Source organism: Varroa destructor, unplaced genomic scaffold (genome assembly GCF_002443255.2).
Source record: "Varroa destructor unplaced genomic scaffold, Vdes_3.0 BEIS01000003.1, whole genome shotgun sequence".
Taxonomy (NCBI): domain Eukaryota; kingdom Metazoa; phylum Arthropoda; class Arachnida; order Mesostigmata; family Varroidae; genus Varroa; species Varroa destructor.
In genome coordinates, this window is record NW_019211456.1 from 39,590,431 (window position 1) to 39,597,790 (window position 7,360).

At 42.5% G+C, this 7,360-nt stretch overlaps 1 long non-coding RNA gene across 3 annotated transcripts in view; it reads left to right on the forward strand.

Annotated features, from left to right (window-relative positions):
- Positions 1 to 4,326: 4,326 nt before the first annotated feature.
- The window catches only part of LOC111247051 (uncharacterized), a 6,934-nt gene continuing 3,900 nt past the window's right edge, over positions 4,327 to 7,360 (forward strand). For all 3 annotated transcript variants that reach the window (XR_015322972.1, XR_002671939.2, XR_015322971.1), the window contains exons 1-2: positions 4,327 to 4,876; positions 6,020 to 6,151. This is a non-coding gene — a long non-coding RNA (uncharacterized LOC111247051). The remainder of the gene's footprint in view (positions 4,877 to 6,019; positions 6,152 to 7,360) is intronic.

Below are 7,360 nucleotides of genomic sequence, written 5' to 3' on the forward strand. Positions count from 1 at the left end.
TACTCTTGAATGAGTCATGAAGTTGTCTTACGGCCTAATTAAATGCAAATAAAGGTTGCCAATTGGCCCCAAAAATTTGCTTGATGAATATGTATATACCACGCAACATCATAAAAGGAAAGATGTCGTTAAAAGATTGTTTAATACCAAAATATGCCAGTACGCTTTAAGAATCAGCTACGCATATCTGTCTTATGACGCGTCCGGCAGAGTCAACGGAAGCAATTCTATGATAAGTAGCCTGATTAGTAATGCTACGCAATGACTAATTATGGATTTTAGAAATGTCTGGTCCTTAACAAGAAACACCTTTTAACATGAAATCGTACCTCTTTCATTGGTATAGATTTTCAATGTTATAGATAGCATTTGATTTTCTTGTTTAGAACATCTCGAAATATTTAAGTAACAGGATGTGAAGTACTTTAGTGGTCGATCCACACCAGCGTAGCTGAATATCGGTAATGTCACCATACTATCGCATATTTTGCCATCGCAGGACAACAAATAAACGTAATACTTTTGCCCTATTTCTACAATTTGTAGTAGCAAAAGCCGCATTTTTGCTTTCCGCGCATGTTTACGAATGTCTATGTGTGAGCCTGCACATGATGCCTGAAGCAAAATTCAACTGATTTGGTCCGAAATGAACTGTCGCCTGATGAAGAGGCACGCTATATGGGAGCGTTCTTCGTAGGCCATCTTGGTTGCGGCTGCTGCTGCTGGGCTCGAAAGTAAGTTTCGACGAAACGGCATATTCAGTGGAGCATATCGTTCCGTCAGAACCTTCTCGCAGCATCGAGTTCAATGTTCTAATATAGGTCTGCAATGGACACGAGTCTCGCCCAATCACTCACTAGATAGAATAGTCGGAACAGCCGTTGACACTGTTCGGAGAATGAATGAATGAACATAGCTAATGGTGGTTTGCGTGAGCTCGAGAATTGTAACACTCTTGACGCAATGAAGCATAATTGTCGATTGTACCACTATCACTTTTTGAGTACTGAAATGTCTCTTTATAGATATAAGAGTTTTTGCAGAGTGTTCTTTGCTTTAGAGGGTGCTATTGCTTAATATATACATACATATATGATCTAACAAGAACTTGCCAGGTAAGTGACCCACTGTTAAAGACCACCAATACTAGAGGACTTAAATTAATTTTTCGTTATTTTTACAATGACTAAAATCGTTAATGGAAGAATATTTCTAAAACTGTTTCAACGACACAGACAGACACAAATAAAACCTACCTTTACATTCAAGTTCATGCTAATCACCACGGGTAATCTGTCTTGGTACCATTTATCGTACCATGGTTTTCATGCAGAGGCATTGCTGCACTTAAGGGTATAGTTCTTGATCGTTAGTAGTCTCGTACCGAACTCAAATGAGTTCGTCCAAAGGTACACGCTGTTTTAGCAATTGGCATCGCTTCTCGCTAAAATGCGCTAAAATAGCAAGCACAATCTAGATAATGTGCCAAAAGCCGGAAAACAAAACCGTCAGCCATCCGTAGTCGTCTACTTCGATTTGAATCGCCCCCTATTTTAGCAGCATAAGGGCAACGAATGACTCGTCTTCTTTTCCCACAACACGACTTTGTCATTCTGTAATGCGCAACCGTCGTACCCGAAACTCTGCAACTAACTTCCTTCATCCGCTTAATTTTTACTTGTAGGTCGTCATGCCGTGCCGTTTTCTCATAAAACGCATTTACCTCGTAGCTAATCTCTGCCTCGTAGTGCACTACGTTGCTGTGAAGGTAGTTGATTAATGCTAGCTAAAAACACTTTCCGAATACGGTAGACAACTCGAAATTGAGTGTGAAGATGTCGCATCGTCGAATGCCGTCGAAGCCGGAAAACAAGAGATTCGAATGGAAGGATTCGTTCTTACCACTGCTCCCCTATCTGGCTTCCGATTGAATAGGCCCACAGATCGCAGGCGATACTTCATTATAGAAAGAAAGTGGTCTCCAGAAAGGATTATACTACCAGGTCCTTGTTACATTGTTTTTTCTTTTTTGGAGAAGTGACTGTTGTTTAGGGGAGCGTTGCTGTACAGACTCTGCATGGCTTCCTTGTTAAGCTATTATCTAGAAACTACGATAACTCAACGGAGCTTAAATTGCGCGTTTATGAACCTAAAGATATCGACTACATACTACTACCAGTGTTCGCTATAGATAATTATTTACCATACAATATTCAACTACGAGTGGGTGCCTACTACTATACATAAATTAGTAGAGAAAAATCAATCAATATATAACTTGTCATTATTTAATCCTTATAGAGAAGGAACCGAGACACCTAGCTCCTCCTATAGTCTCAAAATTGAACTCGAGTTTTTTCTTTAAGAAAAAGTGACCGTCCATTAACGTTTACATGGAACAAATGGAACTTTTACGATAACTAAGGCTATCGAATTTTGGTTAAAAATAATTCACTAATATTTCATGTGATAAAACTAGTGAAAGTTCAAGCGTTTGCTAGACTTTGTTCCCATTCATTATTTCTTTCATAGGATCCGTTTACTAAATAAGGTAATTGATTTGTTAGCTAAACCACCTCGGCGTCTGTCACGGCTGCCAATAAATTCTTAGAAGCCACTTACCTCGAATACGGCAAACTCATCTTTTATCGCCTGTACTAGTATGAGGTTTTCTACCTTATATCCTATAATCAGGCCAAAGCCAGCTAGCGATAGCTAGATGAAGCTATTTTAGATGAAGCACATCCGCTACGGTAACTCTGGTAACTAGAGCTATTATTAGCCTTAGTTCTTATATGATCTCTAATGGTTTCACTCTGTTCATAATATCCAAATCGCTTAATAAGGTGCGAGAATATGCCAAAACGTTTTAAGCGGCCAAAAAAATAAAACAGATTTCTTGGGTCGCATCAGCTACCCGTAGATGACGAGTTCTCGGAAGGAGAAAGGAGTTGACCCTCGATTAATAAATCTACATGTATACGTCTCTTTCAGCTATTGTCCGCTGTCAACGCCCTCATTTTTTTGGCTTTTTTGAGCTTCTTTTGTATTTGTTGGTTTGCAAAATTCTCATAGAATTGTCTTCGGTGTCGTTCTTTAAACCGGTCTATTTTTTTCTGTTTTTCTTTCCCTAACACCTCCGTAAGCCATCGTTTGCTTGCCGCCCGGCGCCCCTTACCGTTGACCCAAGTCCTTTAAGACAACGTGAAGGATAGCCAAAAGAGGCAAAAGGGGGTTCGGGAGGGAAGGTGACAAAGAGGACTGCTTCCTATTTCTTAATGTCTTTGATTTCATCATCATCTGTTTACGGGTTGCGTATAAAGTCGGAAATCGTTGAAGTGACCCATCCGTAGTAACTGTTGTCGGACAGATATTGCGCTGTCCTCCGTCGTCTTCCTTTCTGTCCATCTTCACTCCGTATCAGTACGCTTCGTCGTCTTTCCTTTCGTTCTTGTTCTCATCTTCTGTTTTAGGTCAAAGAAGATGATACTGCCCGCTTGCGAACTCCCGCCACCACCGCCGCCATCAACGATGTCGCCTCTAGCAAGCGTCTTGCCACGGGCTGGTTGTCTTCGCATCACCTCACAGTTGCTTACATATAGCTCACGTCCAGAATATGTTCTTCTGCATCGCTTCTGTTAGCATGAGTTCGTGTTGCGCGAACCCTCGGGTACGGGTGCCTTCTTTCTTACCTAAAGGTGCTGTTTTGTATGTGACTCTTTTGTGTCTGCTCCATCATTATCGTCAGCAGCATCGGGCAGGCCAAGCAACAGGTCCACAAGCGCCGGTGTTTTTTCGTCCTTCTTCTCGATCGTCAATTCATCTAGTGTACGGAACATAGAGTCGGTAAACGACGAGAATAACAACAACAACAACGACAAGGTGGACGGAACATCTGCTGTACGTACAGTTGTTTTTTATCTTTCCCGCTTACCGTTGCTGTCGTCCAGCAATAGTATTGGTGGCAACGCAAGCGGCTGCGGCGTTGCTTGCTTGGCTCTTAGCAGCTCGACCAGCTCATACAGGAGACGGCTCGATCGACTGTATCGTTCATTCGTTGTTCGCGCATAGATCGACTTGTCTCATCAGTATCTCAAACGGTGCCTTGGTGCCAGCAGCAGTAGCAACAACGCCAGCCGCCACCGGCAGTCAGTCGTCGCCGACATCGTTATCGAAGCGACAGCCGCTACGTCTGCTGTCGTTCTATCTATCTACTGTGCTTTCGCCGTACAGTGTCCTGCCATGGCATGCACACACATCGAGACAGACAGAGAAACAGGCAGGCAGGCAGGCGGGCGGGCGGGCGGGCATGCGGATGGACGGGCAGATGCGACGTTCCGATCCGAGCAAGCAGTAACGGACAGTAGCCGAGGCCGCTATGGCGGCCTCTGCCATCACCAGCAGCACTATTATCCTGCACATATACAATAACGGTGGCAGTATACGTGTGTATAATAAGGTTTGACGAAGCGAAAAACAGCGAATCCGTATCGGCATCGTAGCGTCAGTCGCTTGTTGCCAATACAGGAATAAAATTGCTGGACACGCGCTGATCTGCTGCTGATCCAATGAGACGGCGTTGGTGGTGGCGCTGCTGCTGTCCTTGGTGATAGTTGGTATAGCAGCAGCGCTTTACACAGTCGAGATCGAACGAAACAAGACGAGCAGGTACCATTAATATCACCAGCGTCGCTACCATCCAGCCGTTTGCGGGCATCCGCAAGAACGCCGAAGGTTCGAAATATACCAACCATCTGCCAGCCATCGCAGCAGCCCTCGCAAGATGGCGCCTGCCTCAACAACAGACGCAGCTTGTGTTTGCGAGGATCTTCCGAGTCACGGATATATAGCAGTTCAAATTGACCGACATCTGTGTGTAAGTTGAATGGCAGCGGCAGCAGTAGACCCCAGATAGCCAAAACCGGTTGCCGAGATCGAACTGTAAAGAACTTCGGGAAGGTAGTGAAGATCGTCAGACAATTGCGTTTCCATTACTGCTCAATGTAGCAGCTCAGCATTCGACAAACGTCGAGGAAATTCATTGTGGATGATACGTTCTCGACAGCACCAACTGCAGAATTCGTACCTATTTGATCTTGTCTATCTGTTTGCTGCTAACCATTGGTGTGGAGTGGGATTGATGGACTCGTTTTCATTCTACTGTTATTAGTAAATACCAACTGAACATTTTGCGTAGCGCGTATCCCCCCCATTGATTATTAACCGTTTATGTGATCTACTTGAAGTACGGCCTTTCCTATGGGGCAAAACAGGACTAAGCGGTAGTTTTCAATCTGAGTATGAACCTTTACTCATTAGCTAGAAGTCCACTTAAAGCAAAAGCGTGTATCTTTCCCTTTTTGCCTCGAATTTGCTCATTGATCGACCCCCGTCATAGTCGTCTATCTACATTCAGGAAGCACGCAGTCATAGTCACCTAAACCTCTAACTGCACCAAACAGTTTCCTTGTTCTCAGTATCCTTTCTATTCAACAGGAGAACTGTCCTTAAACGACGCTGAGTCACTGCTAGTGCCAAATAAGTTTTGCATACCTATTGAATCACACAGCTGCAAAGCTCGTTAAATGTTTTGTGTTTATTTGCCTTAAATACATACTTCAGAATCAAGCTAAATGAAGACAATTATATCCGCGCCTCCGGTTGATATCTTAGATGAACGATCTAACCAATTGAGTCTATAAATTGTAAAGATAAATGCATTTGATAGATCAACTGGTCCCATCGTAAAGTATAGAATCGCTGATAGATTTACATCTCGACATTGCTTTTTGTTCATAGGAATAACGTGGTCTTTCTAATTATCGCCTGCTATATAATACGTCGTATGGAAGACTAATATCAGATCATACATCATATCTTATCGACGTCTGGTAGCTGAAAGAAACGTCCTGTCCGCATTTCACTTAGAAAATACGTTGAAACTTCTTACACTCCGAGATGATGACCATTTGCATGTGCTGAAAAAATAGAACACCATGTTTGCGTACGACCGTTGCAGAAGTTCCTTTATAAAAAGACCTGCACCGACCCTTCAGTTGTACGGGACTTTCGGTAGCCTGCTGCGGCCTGAATGCCTCATTACAAGCGACCAGAGTGGAGCTGAGTCCTCTTGTTTCTTCAGCTATCGAAGGTACAAACAATAAGTAGGGTCATGTGTATTAAGTATGTCAATAATGAGCATATGCTGATGAATTTATGCCAAGAATTGCGTTGAGCGCTAGCACTCTCAACAAATGAAATTGTTACGTTACCCCAATTCAAGTAAACATATATATGTATTTGTGCATTTGTTGCATGCACACAGTTACTTACACGCAGGTGGCGAATTCAGCGAAGACCGGACGATGGCGTTGTGATTATTTTCGGCAAGATCTGTTCTATCATATAGATACTTATGGACTCTCGTAAGACGTTCAGTTTTCCTTTCCGGAATAGACCGGATTCAAAAGCTGCAAGCAAATTGATCGCGTATTTTCTGTAGCAAGTTTACACTGCCTTTTTTACTTCAATTAAAATCTGGTGCGCGCTGAATTTTATACGTATCCGATTTAGGGGTGCAAACTAATCGCCTGCGGTGGATGGCTTCACTCGATCTCGAGAAATAGCAGTTGTAAAAACATTAAATACAATACCGCAGTTTTGTAATTATCCTTGAAGTAAAGTCAGTAAACTTCGACCAAAAAATATCCTTCCCTCTTCCCAACCCCCGTATATGAGATTTGACATAGAATCGTGCGAGATGTGGCCACATCAAATAAAGCTCTAAGAAAAGTCTTTAGTCTTCTAACTTCCCGTACAAGGCACGCTATTGATTTTATCCAGAATTTCAGACTGAATCCCTGTCTAAGCTTTAAAATTTCTTAGGAAGTGGATTGCCATCTATGTATAGGATAGATTTTATCTGAAAGCGTTATAGCACGGTCATGCTGTTTCTTGGCTTTCATATAGGAGGCTGACTTTCTGCAACCGATATTCTTAACGCACACGCTAAATATTCTTTCCCTCCACAGTTATGGACAACTATTTACCTACCTGGGTTACTAATGGTGTTTGTACTGGTACTGCGTAATCGTAGCTGCATTCGAGCTGATATTAAAACACAATTTATTTCGAAATTATTCTTACCTATCAGCTGACATGAGAACCCGTGATCACAGAAATGACTGCACATTTCCCACATGGGAAATGTACACTCATTTCTATTGCAGCAGTTAATATATACATATAATACTTTATTTTAGACTTAGCAACCTCGTTCATACGCCATTCCAAGTTCTGCACTCAACCCATTAATAATTACCCTAGACAAAAATAAATATCGTATCAAAACACACATATA